Source organism: Ips typographus, linkage group LG7 (genome assembly GCF_016097725.1).
Source record: "Ips typographus isolate SLU linkage group LG7, UJ_Ityp_2.0, whole genome shotgun sequence".
In the NCBI taxonomy this organism is placed as follows: Eukaryota; Metazoa; Arthropoda; class Insecta; order Coleoptera; family Curculionidae; genus Ips; species Ips typographus.
In genome coordinates, this window is record NC_138428.1 from 4,614,344 (window position 1) to 4,636,607 (window position 22,264).

Below are 22,264 nucleotides of genomic sequence, written 5' to 3' on the forward strand. Positions count from 1 at the left end.
GCGTTACTAACTTAATAGGTTGATGGTATTCACCCTTCCGTAACCGATAATATTGCACTTAATGAAGGTGGGTATCCGCTTTCGTTCCTCCCACGTGTGGGGCCCATCTAGAACAATTCTCACTTGACGTACCACATTGCAACTTATACGCACACGTTCGGCTCGTTTTAGTCCGTCAACGTCACAAATGGAAAAATCAGGCTGTTCTTGCTCGGACGTTTTTAATTTAATACTACTCGGGGCTCAAAAGACCAAACAAATACAAAAAGGGTTAAGATAGAAAAAAAGCGATTCATCATGCCGGTACAAGACGCTGCCAGCGCCCCCCTGGTGCGGCGCTGTTTGTAAAAGTAAATAGGCTTCAATCTCAATGATGGAATTAATTTCTGTTTAGTTGTTTTGTTAAAAGACTATGTCCACCAATTTTAACATTCTTGTGAAAAGAAAATTTAGATTTGAGTAAATTACCACTGTTTGGGGTTTGTGACATAATCACAAATTACCCACTGGGCTGAGATTTACAGAAATGCTGCTCACGGGAACTAACTTGATCGATTAGACTCAATTCTATTAGATATAAGCACCATAAACTGGAAAACCAGCTTTTTCAGAGCAATACAAATCTGGTAAACAGGGAGGTCACCTAGCATCTCAAAAACCAACCAAATTACGTAACATGTAACACCGGAAGTGGCTTCTGTGGGTTATACCGTGTGTGTTTTCCCAAAAGAAAGTGGGATGCATGTAATCAGCATACGGACGCGCGGTTTGTTATGGAAATATCGTAATTTCTTTTTCAAATTTAGATCCCGTGCAACGATTATATGGTAATGGCGACCGGGGAGTTATTGTTAGTAGAGATTGCTCCGTTCAGGGCCGAACAATATACTTTTCTGAATATTTCTGGTACCAGACTCAGTGACGTTCCAATTATAGTTTTAAGGTCATGTTTGTTAATCCTGTTGCGGAATAATAATGATACTGTTATAGTAACACGTGTGTGGAATTTTTTCTAAGTTGATTCAATGTAGCTGTGCGATAATACGTATTATTTACCACACCGTTACAATTAGTATAATTAACCCGTAAACTGTCATTAGTTATTAACGACAAAATCTTATGTGTGGTTCAAGATTGCTAAGGACTTTTTCTAAATGGGTACTTCCATTGACCCCCATTTGCATGGCAGTACTTAACCCAAGCTGAAGTTGGCCATTGTTTAGTCTGTGACGTTATTTACATAGTGATTTACAGTCAAAACAACGCTTAACCCGAGAATAATTATAGGTGACAATGTTGTACCCTACTTAAGATCAATTTACTATTATTCACACACAACTTGTGACCAATTGATAATTTACCAAATTTTCGTTTGTTTTGTAAAAAAACTTAGACTTTCTTCAACAAAATACTGTTACTCTAATCGTCCTAACCCAAACCAACCCAACCCTCCCATTTTTTCAGAACAGGAAGCTTTGTACTAAATTAAAAATGTAATGTAATGCAAAAATGGTCGCTTTACAACAATACGCAATAGAGAAAATTTTGTACAACATGGTGGAAACCAGATTACCCACCTCTACCATCAAGGTAATTATGACAACAAACCAATGACACCAAAAAGCAGAAAACTAGAGAAATGGACGTCTTTCTTGTTATTTCAAACTCTTTCCATTCTACTAGGATCATTCGGTCTTCTACAACAGATCATTTCTATACATTTACTCTGCTTCTCTAGTTTTTTCCAAAAAAAGCTTAAATTCTAGTATTATGATTTTTTTTTACTTAAGGTAGTTTTTTCCCACATAATAATGTGCACAATTTAAACTATTCATAGATTCAAACAATCATAGAAATGTTAGTGTTACAAAATATGGGCACTAAAAATACTTCAGAAATTTTAATAGAGTGAATCACCCTGTGTAACAAAATCCATAAATGATTGCAGCAGAAAGTTAAGTTTGAGTGCTGCAATGCTCTTTTGTTATCAAAAAATGAGTTAAGGGTCCTCGATGATAACTTAATGGTTTCCTAATGGCTCTTTGTTTGCTTTGCTACGTCTCCAAAGTGAAATCAAAAGCATCCATTTATTTTTATATTGGCGGTACATTTTATTGTTGCAAAAATTTCTTCACTTCAAACAGTTAAAGGAATTAATCATTGAACTGTTTAGCTGAAGGTTTTTTTTGCTGTTTCCTGTGACACAAAACAAGGCAATAACTCAGTAAATTATTTAATAAGTATTATCAGTGAAATATGGACCAAAAAACAGCTATAAACAACAACAATTGATACGGGAATGGGGTGAAAGAAACGAATGATAAATCCGTGTTCTTGTACTGCCATCGATTATCGGCTAGACCTCGTAAACTAGATACGTTTTGACGTGACCATATTGAAAAAGCTTACGTAATCACAATTTTCTTTAGTTTTTGTGCGTTTTTGATGAGAGCAACAACGACGTCGTCTCGGGCTTGGTAACGACTTAATTTACATTTTTCGAATCCATAAACAGCACCACAAATGCAAATTACAATAAAGTCGCGACAAATATAGACTGGTCGTTCCCAGAACCGGGCATTTTAAACGACTCGAAACCGGCCAAGAATATGTAAACGCCATAAAAATAAATTTTGATTTTTATGCTTTTGTGCATTTTGAACCCATATCGTAAACGAATGGAATAATAACGCAAATTTTACTTCTGACTAAGTAAATTGAGATTTTTCAAGAATAGAACATTTCTTAGAAAAAGTGTAAACCTAAAAACTTATAATATGACCTGGTTACCCAAAAACTGTGATAATCTTCATATAGGACAGGAGTATACCTCCTTCTTAAAAAAAAATTTAAGAAGGAGGTATACAGGGTGTTGCTAGTCAGAAACTAAAGTGGATAGAGCTTTAGTTAAATGGAGGCAAAGTTGCGCATTTTATTGCTAAATAATAAAGGAACAAAAAATTTAAAAAATTTTCAATACATCCGAAGATAATCTACACAAACAAACACTACACAAAACCCGAAAAAGTCAAATTTTGACTTTTAAAAATTGAAAATGTCTGAAAATTGAAATTTTTCAAAAAAATTTAGTTTTTTGGATTTTGTCGGTATCTCCGGATGTAATAAAAATTTTTTGATTTTTTTTTACCAAATTATTTAGCAATATACACCCTGTATAAATTAGGACCCCATAAACGTCATTCCGCAAATCAATAAACTGAAAATTAATCATTACTAATTTGAGTTATTACAGTCATGACGTTTCTAATATAACTTTCCAGCAATTTCAAAATTGTAAATATTGTAATTTGTATAAAAGATAGTACTGTTTTTGTCATTTTCGACTTTAGAACTGAGGTATCGATATCTTAAATTTAGTGGATAAATTCAAAGGTAAAACCTCATTTAAAATGGCAACTAGATTTTGAATTTAAGAGAAGAAATAACAATAAAAGTAAGTGTTTAGTTGGAGGTTAGTTAGAATCGAATTTGTGCTCAATTTGCAGCTAAAAATGGACGAACTTTTGTTCATAACTTTATTTATAACATTGTCATGAAAGTATACACTAACCAATTACTTGATGTATTGGAGAAATAAGCAGCAGGCAGTAGAAACATCCCAATGTACAGGATTACAATAATAATGTATATTATCTTGAATCGTTACATAGAAATTTATAGTTGCTGTGACTACGAAATGATTAACATACACAGTTTTAAAAACATAAAAATAATATCCTTTATAAGACCATATTAATGATTTAAAACCGTTTACAGGGTGATTTAATCCGATTTTGTTGAAAGAACATACTAAATCCGACACTATAGGTGATTGGGACCGGTCCTTTAAAATTAATACCTTCACATTAGGCTTAAATCCTGACTGACGCGCGACAGTTTTCCACTTTTTAATCTCTTCGCATTATTTTTTTTTTAATTCATTAACCGCTCCGTAATTGCGTTTCTGTCTGCTCGGCCGGGTTTTTTTCTCATTCAACCCATCCGATTAACTCCTCGGGCTTTGTAAATATACAGTCGCTTAATCGAACTGCGTATTTCGTTTTGCGAGCCTTAATTTGCATCCGACTTAAAATATCTTTTAAGGACAAAAAAACCCTTTTTCTCCCGTCACGAACCCTGAAAAGTTCCAGGATGATGGATCGTCAGTAGCAGCGTACCCGTCTGAATTATAAAATTCTATTATCGTTTCGGAATAATAACCGCATTCGAACATTCAAAACAATGATTGATGATGACATGTCCTCGTCGCAACAAATAACCAGTGAGGTCTAAAGTTTCGATTGCTTCATCAATTGACAGCTGACACTTTTCTTCGCTTAATTGTTTGAATAGCGTTATTGATCGTCTTTTGTTGGCCGGGCTGATGAACTCGACAATGGAACCGTTAGGAATCTATTTTAGTGGCCTCCGCCATCTCCCGATACGAATCTAAGGGAGTTTATACACACTTTACAAGTGGGAGTTATGACATTTTCTAACCTCAACCTGCTGATAGAGATAATGGAGTAGAAGAGACCTTTGTCACTTTTTATTCCAAAGTAAATTAAAACATTCAACCAAAAATATCAAATTGCTAATTCTATATGTTGGACATTTTTAGATAGTATCAGTTTATTAATTATCATAACTGTGAACCACTTTACAAAGCAATGTACTAGGATACTAGATTAGAACCACTAAAAAATTAGGGAAAAGTAAAATGTTACTTGATTCTAATGTTCAAATGATAATGAAACTAGCATTTAAACAAACTATTTCAAGAGAATATTATCAAGATGTTCTAAAAACTTCTAAATACTTGCTTGATTATAGCCCTAATTCGGGTCTTTAGGCACTAAATTAGAATTTTGCGGGTAACATTTGCGTAAAACTCAGCAGAGTGGGCAGTTTGTGATTGGTCAAAAATGCAGCTTTCAGCTGCCTGCTTTTTTTAAATCAATCACAAACTATGAGCAATGCTATTATTTACGTAAATTGTTCACCTCTGGACTTAACCGATAAACTATGCTTCATACTTTATAACTGTAAAGCCAGTAATTTGACAGTTATGATCTGATCCATAAAGCTATAAATCGAATACTCTCAATCATATTTATTAATATTACAACATAATAAGATCTGACCTAACCTACTAAATTGAATTATAATAGCATCTTTTAGGCGCCATAAACATTGTAATAACTTTATTTCTTAATGAGTTTACACAATATAATAATTGCTCTGGTATCAAAGAGTTAATAATTACTGTCCATATAGGGAAAATCAAACTAAATTAGGGCCACGTCACACATATGAAGAGTTTTTCACAATCAAGTTGATGGAATGAATGTGGTGATAACAAACAATTGTTAATATTTTATTATTCACGGTTTCTCAAACCTTGACGTCATTCTAGTTTACTATGATTTTCCATTTGTTGAACGTTGCCATACGTTTTTTCAGCTTTTTTTGTTTCAGAGAGAGTCGAACACCGTCACGAAACGGCCATATTTCAATTACGTCACGAGTTGGTGTCGAGTTCAGAGGTGATATTTGAAGGTAAGCGAGAATGCCATTTATAAAGACGAAGCGCCATCTAAACCGGACAGTCCAATCAATAAAAGGCATTCCTAATGCTGGCGCGGCACTGACGATTTAATATTAAACGACGAGGACCCATCAATCTCTGTCTGGTTCTCAGCATCCCATTGGGTTTGCCACGTTCCCGATTTTCGCCCTCCATTCGATTTCCGTTTATTCTAATCGCTCAGCTAGTGATTGTTAGACACAAAGGCTGCGCCCTCCTAACACCAACTGTAAGAATTTTAACCCACTCGGGTATCCTGCTGGGTTTAACGTTGCACCAGAGCAAAAAGTCAGGAACGCAGCATTCATTAATCGCCCGTTTTCCCTTGTTTACGTTTTGAATAGACCCATAAATCTTCAGGGTGTCAGGTACGCCACCATGTAGGTGCACGAAGCCGGTCCACCCGGTTATTAAATCAATTTGTTTTAAGCATCGGGTCGGTAGGCCGATGTGGGAGGGCCTCTATCAATTTGAGGGATTGTACACCTTCCAAGTGTACTAAAAGATTTAGATCTGGAAGGAGTGGAGGCCAATATCATTAGAAAGCAGACTTTTTTGTTATTTGATCAGGAACCAGCAATAGTTATGCGGATGAGTCAAGACTCAAGGGAACACAACTAGATGTTCTAGCCAATAACTAAAAACTCTCAAATTTAATATTATGGCTGAAAGGAGTGCCACAACTCCCTTTACAGGACCAGAACCTTTTTGTATTTTGAATAATCACAGCTACAGAGAGTCAACAATCAACATGCAGTGCATTGTCACGTTGGATGTCAAATCAATCAATCAACATAATATTTCCTAAATTCCTACTGGTCTTCAAAGCTTCTCACTCATTCAGTTTCCGCACTGGCTCTTTTATCTCGCGGCAATATTTGCGTTTTCCTAATCGGTTTATTTTAGCAGAAACCTCCATCAAATAATTCAACAGTTAGCGCCAAACACTATTAATCGGATCAAAGGCCCGTCTACCATCGACATATCAACGCGACGCTACGTTTCATTTTTCTGGCCTTTTAGACGCTAAATTGGCCGCGAACAGCGCAGTCCATGCATATACGCTTCCAATGAATTTTATATGACATACGTATTAAAATCAGTCAGTTATTTTATTAGATATTTGAATTAAAATACAATACAGAGGTAATTTTAGAAACGAGTTTCGTCCGAAAGTCACTTTCATGTTGAAGCATTATCAATCTTGTTAATTATTAAAAAAATAATAAGCATACAGTACAAATAAGTATTTTATTGTTGTCTGATATGAGATTCATAAAGCATGGTAGTCATTGTACTTACTACTAATAATAAAATTACGTTAAACAATAAAGTTTATTGCATATAAATTAGCTAATCTTGCAGCTTGTAAATAGCACTAATGGACCTAAAAGTCACAGAAAATCAATAGAATCGTTATGATGAACAAAGGCAATAAACTTATAAAGAGTGAGTAATCAGCTTATTTTCAGATAAAAGTTATGGTCATCAATATTGAATTGATTTGATTAAAGTATGTTTCATCAGTGAACACCAGTAGTGTATGTTATTCTGCATTGTATTTTTTATAATTGACATCAAAAAAGGCGTCGATAACTCTACTGGTTGCTGAAATATCCCAATTTAACTTAAAACGTGTTTTCTAACTACAAATTGTAAAGTTTAATAGTTTGGCTATATGAAACCTTGATGAAGAAATCTAGTGAGCTCAATGATTTTTTTCTGCTTAAAATTATTGTAATTTATGGTGAAAGGGGTCTCAATAGCACTACTATTTCAGAAAATACAAAATTTTTAGGTGACAAAGTGGTTTTGACTTGTTTAACTGAATACGAATACGTAAGTACAAATTAACTATCAAAGTTTTGACGTGACAGACCCTTATTGAACTATTTTACTTATCATCCATTTACACTATTAAATTAGCTTGAAACCACAATAATACCAGAAAGACAAATAAATAGTATATTATTCAACGAGCATGTAATGATAGCTATAACCTTTGAGTAACATTGGTGAAGAATGTCTCTTTACTCACGGGTAGGTAATAGGTGTTGTTAACTATATTCAGGTTCAACATCAGGAGCTCTCAATATCGGGCAAGCGGTTCACATCATGCAGGAGTGGTGTCGTCTCCACAATTTGAAGTTTAACTTCTCTAAAACCAATTTGATGCAGTTTGCCAAAACCTCACATGCCACTGAGTCAATGTTGGTTAGAGAGTGTGGCAGATCGCTTTCAACAGTGAGTAAAGTTTCTTGGGCTGCACATTGATTCAGCATTGACCTGGGTACAACACATTTCCCAACTTTCCAGAAAATTATCTCGCCTCTGTGGGCTGGTCAGGAGGTTGATTGTCCATATGGATGTACCCCGCATGTTCTATTTTGGTCAGATCCAGTATGGAATTATTTTCTGGGTGTCTTCTGTGGGGGCCTGTGATAATTTTAAGATTCAGAAAAAGATTTTACGATGCATATTTCGTGCACACCCTATGTCCTCGTGTAGGCCATTGTTTGAGCAATTTGAGGTCCTTTTGGTGCCATCTTTATATTTCATGTCATTGGTCATGTTTGTAAAAAAACAAACTTTCACTTGTTCTGAAGTAACAATGACATGCATGCGAATGATTCCAACGTGGCAACCAGATGGGGAGCCCAGTTAAGCCTACCCTTACACAGAACTACTTTTTATGAGAGAGATACTTACTATATGGCGATTAAAGCATATAGAAGGCTGCCAATTGAGTCTAGCATGAATATAATAATATCAGCAATTTTTTAATTTATTTAAGTTTGACAGTTAATCCAAGTTTTTAATGTTTTTTTTTGGTCTTGTTAATTCATATAATATCTTCTCATATTCTTATGTTATGTTATTTGGACTGTGGTTATTAAGTTTTGTATTGGGTAGTGTCATGTTAGACCCACCCGCTTGCTGTAACGTTGCTTGGTCCTTATTAGGACATGGTTGGCAATAAAGCATATTATTATTATTATTTATAACTAGTGAATAATAAGCACATTATTAAACAGTCGTAGAAAATTGATCTCATCAATATTATGACAGAGAGGTGATAAAGCTAGGTGGTATTGCTAGAAATACGTTTGCGGTTTACGAGACAAAAACAGACTTGTATCATTAGGTTTATGTCGTAACAAAATCAAACAAACATCAATAAACGGCTCGTACGGACAGAACAAATTTATTTTTAATTACCGGTTAAATGGGGCAGTTAATTTGTTATGGCTTCGACGATGATTTGTTTGCGTTTCGGCCATGTTGGTTCCGCCATTTGCTTTTTTTTTTTCGTTTGGCGCCTTTTTTCTCACGGGGGATGTATCTTGTTGTGTTTATTTCTGGCGATTAAAAAACCCGCCAAGTCGAAAATAACCGACCGCTCTCGTCTAAAGAAGTATTTTTAAATATTTACGCGCTCCTAATATTTATTGTAATAATTTCAAATAATAAATTGGTTTATTTAGGTAACAATAATTTAGCGAGCGCAAAGGCGATGTCCCATAAAGTTTTCGTCGGTTTATTAAAAGATGGCGGCGTTGTAAACACGCAGCTAATATATTAATCTCAATATTTACGTTGGTCTTTAAAGCGCGTGAAGCACCGTTTTTATGGTATCGAACCGCTTTGCGGTTCCGGAAAATTCCTTTGGAGACTCACCTTAAAGTTTCATGCAAATGACAACTGACAGTTGACAGTGACAGCCGGGCTTAGTAAACCCGCATGGCGGCAAACATCAAACACCATCTGAATTGCTGGGCTTGCCTGGGTCAATATTTTACACCGCCTTAATAATTACTGAAATTAGGTTGTGTTGGTTCAGCTTTGATAACCTACGATTAAGTCGTTGTCGTCGGCTCTAATTGGGGGGCGTAGCTTACCTACTTAATCCCTCACCCACTCAAAGAGCCCCGAATAGTATGCGGTTTTATTTTTAATAAAAAAAAGCGGATATACGTGGAAGTGTGGTTCGAATACGTGGAAAGTTAAGGGAACGGCCGTTGGTCACGCGATCCCTGATTTGCGCTCCAATGCAATTTTCTAATTAGCTTAAGTGTTTTATTGACACGTGCGTGAAATAACGAGAAGCCCCCCTTAAGGCTCTTATTCACACGACATGTATTATGAGTTTACCACAGAATAAGAAGTATTCAAATTGACATTGAATTAATTGATAATTGAATTTACTTAAAATCCAAAATTTCTTATATTATTGGCATGTTTAGTGCAAAACCATTGTATTATGTATGTACAAGTCAATAAAAGAGCATGACGTGAAGGTGAAATAAGGTTTGTAAGTATACAGGGTCTTTCTTAATTTCTTAATTCAAACCTAACACCCAGTATATTACTTCGGATTTTAAGAGTACTCATAAAGTCTTTTACACGATTTCATAACTTTATTTGAGAAAATGATGTAAAAAAATTCGAGTAAGTAAGTTCCTATGTATTTGCCTATTTAATTGTTCAAAATTTATATTTTTGAAAGGTTTACCTATAACAATGGTAGGAGTAACAATAATAGCTATAACGTCATTATGATGTTAAATTGTTATCATTTTTTCCTGTTTGAATTAAGAAAGTTCATATATTTTGTGACTGACCCTGTATACTTTCAAACCTCATTTCACTCTCATGTTTGTATTTAATAAAACAATATAAAAAAAATAATAATAACATTTGTAGTTTTCGAGATATTTGCAACATTCCATACTTTTTGGACACCCTGTATAGTTTTTTTTAACAGTTTGGACATACCTATTTTGAAACACTAAACTTAGCAAAGATGGGTAATTATGGTCTTTGGCCTCCAGACTACTGACAATTATAACAGGAAATTAGTGGATCATGTACTTGGCACAGTTATATGTTCCTTTTAAATATCCACTTTTCCTGAATGCTTGTGTGAAAAAAACTGATCTTCTTGTTCTGTGTCAATATTGACTACAAGGGTATACTAAAGAAAACAAAACAAAGTAATGGTTGCTGAAACTCATCTTGGAAACTATAACTTAAGGTAAAAAATAGCACAAAATGCTGAAAATGACTATTTAAAAATTCGTTACTTGTCATATGATAGTGTTACACTGGTAAATCAGGTAGTTTGAAAAACGTTTCTTCCCAAAACTGACATCGATATCCTTGGCTCCCCCATTCCCATTAAACGCAAGTGGTCTCCATAAACCTACCGACGCCCTCGGTTTCCCCATCAAGATAAATTCGACGTCATCATAAATAAGGATCCTGTTTCGAAATTTTACGCCTTTAAAAACGTAATATATTAAGGACGGGGAGTGAGAAATTTTAGACGGGAACAAAGGTGGTTTTCAGGTGCGTGTCAGGTTCAGAGGGTACCTGCTTTTGAGACGTAGGAGTGTTCAAATAGCTTCGATTTAAATACAACCGCTCCTTCGAATCGAAAAAAAAAAAGATACACAGAGCTTGAAGTGTGATTTAATAAAAGGTAGGTCAAGCAAATAGCACAGGACCGTATTGGTACCGACCTGAGACCAACAAAACTCTGAACAAGCCAGAGAGTGCCACCCTGGTTAAACGAAAACTGCGGTGTCATCTGCATAACGATTACGTACCGTGTTAAGGAGGTCCGCCTGTCACTTTAGACAGCCCGTCAGAATGGCGGCGATTGTTCTTTGTGGTGGTGGCCCCTCGATTAAAGTAAACAGGCTTTTTCAGGTTCCGATTCTTGGGTTTAATTATTACGAGACGGAGTTTTGTAATCGAATGTTTGCGTTGCGATTGTTCACCCACACGCCGGAATGTTCGATAAGTCGTTTTGCGATTAGGGCACCCACTCGATATTGTTTTGTCGTTATAGTGCAAAAAATTAGCATCTGAACGTGCAATTTGAATTTTATATCTCATCGTTTACGTTGCACGCAATATTCCTATAAGTCTTGAAAGCTGAAATGATCTGCTACAACCATACAATCGTTATCGTTTAAATCCTGTATGTGAGTAAAATCTTATGAAACATAAAAGTAATAAGATTCTTTATACAGCTTGTCTGTTTTAACCACTCTCGTGGGGATGTTTTTGTATAAAACAACAATTTTTTTACATTAAAAGAGGTTGCCAAAAAACTGAGAACAACTTACAACAAACCTTTTGAATAACATTTTCTCAAGAAACAGTGCATTTGCAAGACATGAACAAATTTGAAGACATCCAAAATCTTTACAAAACTTTGAAGATTAAAGAGAAAGTCCTAAAGGGGAGCTTTTACCTAAACTAATCGATTTAAGACATTAGAACAGTTTAGATTAGAACAGATCAAGACAAATTAAAAAAATGTATACAACTTTTAATGGTGGTTTTCCAAGTTGACATGAATGGCGAACGAAAAAGTTTTAGTTAATTAATAATGACTTAAACTAGTCTGAGGAAGAATTCCTTGTTGGTTTGGAGAATGTAAAACAGACAAGGAGAAGGTTAAAACAAAACGGCTACTAACTTTCTGGGAAGGAATTTTCATTTAATCTAACTGACCTGGAGACTTTTCTATTGGTCTAGATTTACGTTCTATGGTTGGTCTCTAAAAGGAATGGTAAGACGAACAGATACAGAAAACCACAAACATACTAACAACCTTTTCAATTAAACTGCACATGAACAAAACCAGACATCAAACTTCTTGAAGATAATTTTCTATGTGAGAGGACTTGGGGACCCAAACTACTTTGGAGAAATAGAAACTTAATTTTTCATTTGACCTAATAGGTGACAAAGAAAATGGAATACTGGAAAAAATTTATAGCAAAGTTCAAACTAGAGCTCCATTTTACTGTGAATGTTGGCATCTTATCTGGCCAATTGGACTTAGGTATAACGTGTCATGGGGAAAACAAAACTTAAGCTAATATCTTTATAGTAGACCTAGAGAAACTAAAGAACATTTAAAGATTACTTCTCAGTGGATCTAAGAAGAAAAACTATACAGGCTCTAGTAAAAATTACCTCTGTAATTAGAAGAAGACCGGAGTTGTTGCAGTACGAATCTTGAAACGTCTAACTACAGTAGAATTACATTTTTGACTTTTTATCAAAAATTAAAACTAATAAATTCATTAAGCATTTTAGGATGGAATAACTTTTATGATAGTCTTTTGATTGATCACTCGTGAAAGGTAATTTAGCGCTATATTTATTTTTCTGTCATTTAACAGAAAATTTAGACCCAGAGGGCGCTGTTCATTAAATGGCATTACCGTTAACTGTAGAACATTAACATGCACGCTGTCCTACTTTTGGTGTGTGGCACGAGGCCAGCTCGTAAACGTATAGAAAAATTCGTCCAGTCACGGCAAATCTTTTCGCAATGATCATAGGCGTTTTCACGGGTTATTAGTGGACAAAAGGCATTTCTTCGTCGGCCAACGAAGTCTTATTAAAGGACTGATTTAAAGCTGTTGTTGTTTTTTAAACAAATACTGACATATCATTTCTGAAACTGTGATTTGATATAAAGCGTTATATGACAGTAATTCTATAGTCAAGAGTGATCAAATCGTGTGTACGTGCTGGCCGTCAATACCTTTTCTGCCTCTAAACAGGGGAAGTCGATGAAATTTTTGCTTTGTAGGTCTACCGCTGTGCAAATGCATTCAAGCATTCCAGGCTAGCGCCCACTAATTTATCTCAATTCCGACGTCATGCTCGTTCCGTCACTGTCAACCCGATGGGATTATCTTTTGTTTTGATGGTATCTTTGTCGCCAGTCCAGACGCATTTGAATTTGTTTTTGTTCACCTAGAGGGACAATGTTTAGCCCCTGTCGTCTGAGTAAAAAAGGATTTTTAGTTAATTAGTCCTTTGGTTAGGATCTCTTATTTTTGTATAGAAATTTTCAACTAAACTAAATATCTGGGAAGAATCACCTTAACTCATGAAGATCGTTTAAATATCACTTTCAGGAAAAAAAGGGTAACTGTCAAATACAGCTCCCCTTATTTCTAATATCTTCACTAATGGACACTTGTTCACTGTTCTCACTACTATTTTCAGAATCAGACTGGTCATAACTGTTTTAAATGCAATGTAAACAGTACAAAAGACGTGCATTATTTTTTTTTAAATTTCAATAAGAGCACTACTTATAATGATCATGTCATACACATCCATTACAAAACTCATCGTTGTGCAAACTTGGTCTTGTGCGATAATGAGTGTCTAATGAATCTTATATTTAAGTAATCACATTATTTTCCGCGCTTATTAGCTGCTCATAACCAATTTGCGTAAATTGGTTTTAATTTTTCTTTTATTAAAACAAGCTGACGCTCTTCATCAGCCAATAACAATAATAGTTAAGGTGGTCGACGTTGGTTAAATAAACGTCGATTGGAAAGCAAGCAACGGCGTTCGAGTGGTCGATCAGCCGTTAGTAAAACAACCTGGTGTGAAGTGTCCTTTTCCTTTTCCGACCAGATGGCGAGGCCAGAAGAGTCCCATTTGAAATTCCGTCGAATAAATGACTTTTATCGAGTCGCTAACAGAATTACGAGAAAAACGTCACCGTGCGGGAAACGTTGACCTTTTAATTTTCCTTTGAAAAAATCCCGGTGGCAGCGAGAAATGAGGCGCGGGAACGTCGCCAAGCAACAAAGATTCCATTCTCACCACATCGAAAGCCACAAGCCGAAGAAAAACGCTTTTCGAGGCGGGGAAAGTGCTTATGTAGCGGCGTTCCTCCTTAACCAAAATGCTTCCAGAAAAAAGGCGTATTAATTACGGCGTATAATTTACCTCGCGACATGGAACGATTTGTTAAGCCCCTTCTCCAGCAGCTTAACCGACGTCTAATTATAAACTGTCTTTAACTCACCTTTATTTTCGACGTTTCCGTCCTTTTTTGTCGGCCGCCCGCAGATTTCCTCTTTTTGAGATTCCGACGTGAATTGCCAGAACGTCGTTCCAAAGCCCCGTTCACATCGTCCAAACAATCTGGAACAAAAGTCATAACATTATGGTTACGTTACTTAATATAACAGAAACTTGATCGTTCGTGAGTGTATTGTTTATATAAATCGTAAGAAAAGCACAGTTTATTGTTGGTTTGCTTCAAAGCTATAAACCTAATAAGAATGGTAACGACTTTCATTAAATCGTATTTAGTACAATATAAGGAACATTCGGTAAACTTAAAGTTGATTTAGTACGACCAGGAACTCAGCACAAAACTTTCTTTTACAAATTTGATAACGCATGTTAAAAACATTAGAATAGTTGGGTAGAACAGTATAGTAAGACAAGGAAAAACTTGCCTTGTTCTTTGCAAGAAGGTCTTTTCTTGTATTGAACATCATATCCATGTTTCTAATACTCTTGAATTTGGTTGCAATTGCATTCTCTTATCTTCCAATGATGGACCAAACTGTCTGGACCAGCTGAAAATGTCAATGATAAACTAAACGAGTTTCAGAAAGTCTAGCAACTATCTATTCAATCTTTTCAAAAGTGTTTATTCTTGTTGATTACATACATAGAGAATTATGATAAGACGATTAAAGAATATGGCCAATATTCTTACACAATTTGATAAACTTAACAGGTTTATGCAAAGTTTTTATCAGAAAATTTGTCTGTGTTTCTGAAAGTAATGCTAAGTGAATTCCTTATTCTAGTCTAGTAGAGAAATATTGTTAATTTGTTTCGTTATTGTTGATATTTTAAAACAGACCCGCTGTAATTTAGTGCCTCTGGCACTATCAGTTCAACAATTTGTCTGGTGCTTCTGATTATGCATACATCAGTCTTAATAAAATATCCTACAGGACAGAAATGTAAGAATGAACTTTGGTTTTTACAGACTTTACCAGTGGAAAACAAGGAAAAACTTGACGTTAAATAACTATTATTGCATTAACTCTATACACTTTATTTTCTGGTAGAAAAGAACTATTAAGTTGCAGCACTTCACTCTTAAACTCTTCTACCTTCTTTTCAATAGTTATTTGCTGTAAGTCCCACATTTTCTGCAAGAGGCAATGCCACTGCAAACACTCTAATATGTATAATTCCCACCTAATTTGCATGACACCTCTGCACACTCAATCACTCTCGATATTGCGTTTGCACGTTTTAATGAATAACACTTTCAAGTTCTTAGTCTATTGCAACTCTTCACTTCATTGTGGTGCAAATTGGCTATTTTTACAAAAGTATTGTTAGCTTGAAACATAGACAATTTGGCATCTTGAGTGGTGAACTTTTTTCGAGGTTACTAGCAATTTTGAAGGATTGTCGCGGTGTTAATTATGTCGCATCCTAAATGGGACACCGTGTTAGCATGAAGAGGCAGAGAACGCTCGGTGCATACATTAAAAACGTGAAAATAAGCGGAATCAGATTCCCATAATCGACGCCATATTTTGCAACCAAACAGGGGCACTCGAGAGCTTGAAAAGCAGCAGCCGAGCAGCTTTCCAGACTGTGTCGCTCGAGTGTTTAATTTGCTCTCGTCTATCGTGTTTCTTGTAAAATGTTTTCGCCATAAGACGCTTGTTAACGCGGTGGGCCCCACTGAACAAATATTTGTCTATCTGTGGCAATTTGTGATCGTAAGACTGCTTTAATTGCTTTTCTGTTTTCGTTGGCAATAAGGTCGTCGGGCTCGATACCCCCCTTTAAATTCCTTCTCTGTCACTCATTTCTCTGTCTTTGTTCCATTCCATCACTCGGTATTTTCCTGCTTTTTTTATTATTATCGCGAAAGGAAAATTTTATTTTCCTGATGTGGCGCGAAGGCTTTCCGAAGCCCTGAGGGGCGCATTTACGACGGCCTCCGTGATGGATTGAGTGCCTCCTTTGCGAAGGAAGCATTTACAATTTCCGCTCCGTTTTGTCGGAAAAAATGGTAAATTTGCCCTGGAAGCGAAATTGAATTAGGCGATCTATATTGATTACAGCACATTCTAGGTCACTCTCAGTTCAAATTTTTTTTATACGTCTCACTGCTTTTAAAGTTAATCAGATTAATAACAAATTATGGACGGGAAGTTGGAAAAGAAGTTCTAATACAAGCAAAAAGCTTTTCTGTTGGTATGTTATCCCATTTTACTGTGATATTTTCCATAGAGGATGTTGTGGGTAAAGACAACTTATGTGATCTAGTACAGTAGGATGTCTTCTTCTCTCATTGCCTTATCCGTTGAGGACGTTGGCTATTAACATCTTGTTTACTGCGCTTCTAAACAGGTCAACAGATGACAATCCAAACCACTGGCGTAGGTTGTGCAACCAATGTCGTCTCCTCCCTGGTCCTCTCCTGCTATCCACCTTGCCCTGGGCAACCAACTGTAGAAGACGGTATTTTTCATGTCTTAGTATGTGGCCATAATACTCCAGCTTCCGTTTTTTTACTGTAAAGACGACTTGCTTCTCTTTCCCTAGTCTCTGCATGACTTCCATGTGGGTGATGTGTTCCGTCCAGGATATTTTCAAAATACGCCGAAGGTTCCAGAGGTCCAAGCCTCTACACCATAGAACAAAACAGATAATATGTAGCACCTGACTAGCCTTAATTTTAGTTAGAGAAATATCTTCTTTCATGTTGTTAAACGCAGCCTTTCTATCCATGATCGTATTTCTGATGCCTGATCCCATTTCGCGTTAACTGTGGTTCGTTTCCACCTGATCTATCTAATCACCATTTATCGTTAGGCGCACTGGAGGATGCTGACTTTTGCTAATAATCATATGTTTTGTTTTTGATAAATTCAGGGAGAGTCCATATTGTTCACTTGCTATGTATTTGTTTTGCATACAAAATATTTGTAGCTCTTCATTGTTATTTGCTATAATTACTGCGTCGTCGGCATATCTAATGTTGTTGGTTGCTTGTCCATTGATTTTTTTTCTGTAGCTTTGTTTCTTCTCTTGCAAATTAAACTTTTCTACAGCACGAAAAAGTCTTTAGTAAATCATTAACAATCATTACATATAATCTTAAATAAATTACAAAATGAAAGGGATGAACATGAAGGCCTCCATTTGACGGAATGGTAGGTAAGCTAACTTCTTCACATTATACTGAATTCAGCAAGGTAAAACGAGCATTTTGTTAGTACTTCCATCATCTAAAATTCTACATGATGTATTTTAAAAGGATTTTTAGGACTTTATTGAAAATTGTATTTCCACAGGCGTGGCCCGACCCTCGGGTAGTCACTTAAGGTTTACATACCTACCGGTGGGGATTTGAGGATTTCTTTTGTAGGGGACAGTTTAATATGCACAAAACATCTCCAAAAATGATAGCATTCCAGTCACGACGGTTTCACTGAATGGGGAGCTCCCCACATTCCCCTTAGCCGACAGCTTTGACGCCCTTTTGTGCGGACCACTTCGCACTTTTCGGGCCTTCAAATTTTAATTCTAGTTTACGGAGAAGCGCGTTAAAAACCGATTCAATTGGCAACAGATGCTTGATTTTTTCCTTCTTTCCAGCAATTTTTTTCATTTCCGGTTCGCGTCACGGCGCTTTGTGCTTTATCGTCGATTCTCGGTCGAGCGATTTTTCCAGAATAAAAATCATATTTCTGGTTTTCAATGAACGCCCTTGCCGGAACTGAAAACCGTTTCCGATTGGTTCGTGAATTTAATCACCATTCCGGATATTAACACTGAAATGGTACGTACGTATAGAAACAGCAGACGGAGCGTTAGTATTTTTTCCTAACAGGCTTTATACGCCCAGACGATTAATTATGCTAATCTAAAACGCACTCCCCGAAATGACAAATGAACGTTTCACATCTAAAACTGTTTATAAATGGTTTTCGTAAGGCGGCAGCTGCCCGTAGAACGATAACCAGAAGCAGGCAGAGTCGGAGAAACGTCGTTTTTTGCTAATTATGCTCAAACTTATGAACTTCTCCTTACCATGCATAATTAGGTGTCTACGCCCCATTAGATCCTAATCGTTCGTAGTCAGCCATCAGTCTTCTACTGAGAAGTAAAGGGATTGCGAGATTGAACGTTTCCACATGTTTCAAAAAACACATTCACACGTCATTAACATTGATAACACTCTCTCTGCAATTCATTATTCCAGTAATGATCCTTTACCTCTTATATGGTTTAAGGTAACTAAAACAGTTATCAAAAGATAGAGAACCTATTTCCTACTGTAAAATATAATGATATGACTTGAAAACTATTATTACAAACCAATGCTGTACTTGATGGTTGTCATGAACAAATCAAAAACTCAACCTTTATAATAAACAATAAGGTTAACTCCAAGACAAAATGATGACATTCAGAATATTTACTTCTCTCCATTCCATTCTAATTTCTTCCTTCTACAGATCCATAATAACTTGTAAGTATTTGGTGTTAGTTTCTTCTCATTACATACACATGACACTTCCAAGTCCTCTTATTTTTATCAAAGCACTTTCAGTTTTCAGTTGCTCTCATTGTAAATGCTCTGTGTGACTAATTTGTGAATTTCAAATTCAATCACCATGGTCTGGGACAGTACATAACACCTCATCAGCTTATTGACTTTTGATTCGTATTTCCTGGGAAGTGTCATTGGTTTCATTAATTTGTCAAAGGCTTTCTTAAAGTCTAATACACCTTGAAATTGTAATTCATGGCAGTTTAACTTAATTTGTACATTTGATATTGGGATTTTAGTTTGATCCAGCCACAGACGTCGTAGTTTTAGTAAAAAGTCTGTAAAATTGGAACCAATTGAGCAATGTGGAAAATGGTCAGTTCTTTAACCGAACAGCAACATGGTTTTGTCGCCAGGTGTCTCTAATCTGTGTGTTTTTAGTAATTCTTGCTCTCACGCCATAAAAAATAAAAGGTAGCTGGATGTCAGTTTCGCACATGTTAGTCTTTAACAGAGTAAATCACTAACTACTAGAAAATTGGTTTTAAAGGGTTTTTCCTAAAATGTTGTTGCCTTCTTCAATAAATATTTGCAAAAACTCCTTAAAAAGATCGTTTTAGAGGCAGATTCTACTGCTCCTCAACAAGATCTAGACTATGCTGTCAATTAGTTCATAAACAATCATTAACGAATATCAAGAAATTCTTCTTCATGAAAACTCACCCTGTAAGTCATCATTATTGGTGTCTTACAAGAATATGCTTCATCTGTTAAAGGTGCAAAGTCTTCTTGATAAGCAAATCGTGCTTTCGGTGCTGTTTGTTTACTTTGGGATTAAGACTTAGCTAGCATTCAATTTATATTCAGTTAAGTTAATCTTAGATTAAAAAACAAGATTATTTTTTTATGTCTTTGCTTATAACTTCATTGTAATTGGTTTTTGTGTGGAAAAAAAATAGACATTTTTAACTCATCTAAGTGAACTTAACACCTTTTTTAGTCTTCTTAGATTAATCACAAGATTGTCTGTACTTTTTTTTAAGTCTGTATTTGTTTCTTCTATATTTTATGTAGTTTTTACTTCTTCCACTGGCCTCATTACATTCATATAGTAAAAACTTAAAACTTGTAAATAATCACATCAACCATCAACCGTTATAAAATAGTATTGGAATACTTGAACAATGATTGAAACAAAGACTGACTGTATGAGGGAAAATACTGTTTGAAAAAAAAACTAAAACACTGGAGTTTCAAAACGTTTAGAATTATTTTGAAAATGTACAATTTGAAACAATATTTTTCCATTAATAATGATGCCGCATTTGTAACAGGATTCGTTTTATTTTATCGAAATTGTCAGGACTAATGACGTGTCCGCCCGTGCTGAAGCTGATACTGAAAAATTGATAACCGTGAATTTAGAGACGCCCAAATGGGCATGAATGGGCCGTCGTCCGCAATATTTTATCCTGCGGGAAAATGCGGCGCCAACGCGGAAAAAAGAAGGGTTTTCTCATCAGCTTGATGGATGGCCATCTTGTGTGTGTGCGCTCTTTAACGATAGACTTTTATTTATGGGGGCTTATGACATTTTCGCACCAGATGCGCCCCGAGGACAATGCGGTCTTTTTCGCTGATGACTCCTCTTTTTCACTGTGTTTTTTTTATGAAAAGGGTACTTTTCTGATCTAAATAATCCTGATTTTAGCATGATGTGCAAACAGCTGAAACCGTCTTTTCTAAAAAATCAATTTAAAACACTTTTCCACTCATCCAAAAACCCAAATACTCTGTTTTTAGGTGCATCTTAATTGTAGACATCTCTGACACGTTTCGAACCCCAAAATTCCCTCAAGTTTCCTCGAAAAGATAAGTTCGGAATTGTTGGCCCCGAACGGCCGCATTGAGATGCAAAGCGCGCTTCCCCCGGGGGCGACAGCTCAACAATGGGGCTCGAGTTTAAGTTCTTTGCTCGCGATTTTAATAATCTTCCTAAAACATACAGGGGTTGGAAGACGGGACGTGGGGTAGTCGCTTCGGTGCCGTTGTTTCCCCAACAAAATGGAAAAGATGGTCGCTTATCATCGAGTAACTATTGACCTAGCGTTGATGGTTATCAATCAATGACGATAATAAATACCCATTGATCGATATGTATAAATCATAAAAGTAAATCACGGTAGCTGTGTTATTTTGTAATAAAATGTTGTAAATTATATTGAAGGACGCTGTATCGACACGACATTATAAATATACACAATAAAAGTAGCGTTTTATTTGCACAGGCAGCCGAAGATTAGATAACGGCCGTCGTCAATGTTTAGGGCTTACGTATAGCCTCGGATATGTATACTTTACACCCAGTTTTTCCATGGTGTCTAACACTAAAATGTGAAATTTCAGTTTAAACTTGTACTTAAATCCATTTAGGGTCCTAATGGAAAAATGTGATTCAATTCTTTAGGGTGTTTTCTTTTGCTATACATTCGGAGTGACATCAGCATGTTTTGGCCTCCCCTACACGGTAATGGGAGCTAATACATTTTCCAGATATTATCAGGAGTGTCAACAAAATTTGTTATTTGCCTGTCAGAAAAGAAAATGTTTGTAATCTGTACAATTGCTTGAGAACTGTCAAAACTATGAATTAAAAATATAGTCAAAAATTTGGTCGTATCAAGTCTACAAGTGCAGTATTTGCGTAAATCAAAGCATTGCTCGTAGTTTGTGATTGGACAAGAAAAAATTACAAACTACTCACTGTATTGAATTTTACGTAAATGCTGCACATGTTGTCAAAAATAGCATTATAAAAAATGAAAATGAGGTTACAAAATAGTTAGTTACCTAACAAGTGCGGAAAGTGGTACTTTCCCGCACGAGACTGCAGCTTTGCAGTTAAAGGGGGGGGAAAGACGCTTTCTGCATGTGTGAACGTAATTTTTCCTACGAGTAACAATTTTTATTAAATTGAACAAAAATGTATAGCACAATTACTCAAATGAAAGCCTCTCTTTGCAAAGATGATTAAAAGTGTATTCTTAATTGAGAAATCAAATAAACATTTACAGTTTTTCGATTTAAATGTTTTTTTTTTGAAAAATAAAATACCGCACTAGTGTGGAAAAGTTACTACCTTATTGTTAGAGACTATTAGCAATCAATATTTCAACTGAATGATTTATTAAAAGTTCGATGAGATTTTGATAAATGGTTGAAAATAAAATAGTATACAAACCACGGTGGAAAGTTTAATTTCTGTCTCGAGATAAAGTTCAACTACCTAATTTCTC

At 35.7% G+C, this 22,264-nt stretch overlaps 1 protein-coding gene across 3 annotated transcripts in view; it reads right to left on the reverse strand.

The window, feature by feature from the left end:
- fz2 (frizzled 2) overlaps positions 1-22,264 on the reverse strand; it is an 83,092-nt gene that overhangs the window by 51,963 nt on the left and 8,865 nt on the right. For all 3 annotated transcript variants that reach the window (XM_081983660.1, XM_081983662.1, XM_081983659.1), the window contains exon 2: positions 14,448-14,566. The gene's annotated coding sequence lies outside the window, so the exon portion shown is untranslated. The remainder of the gene's footprint in view (positions 1-14,447; positions 14,567-22,264) is intronic.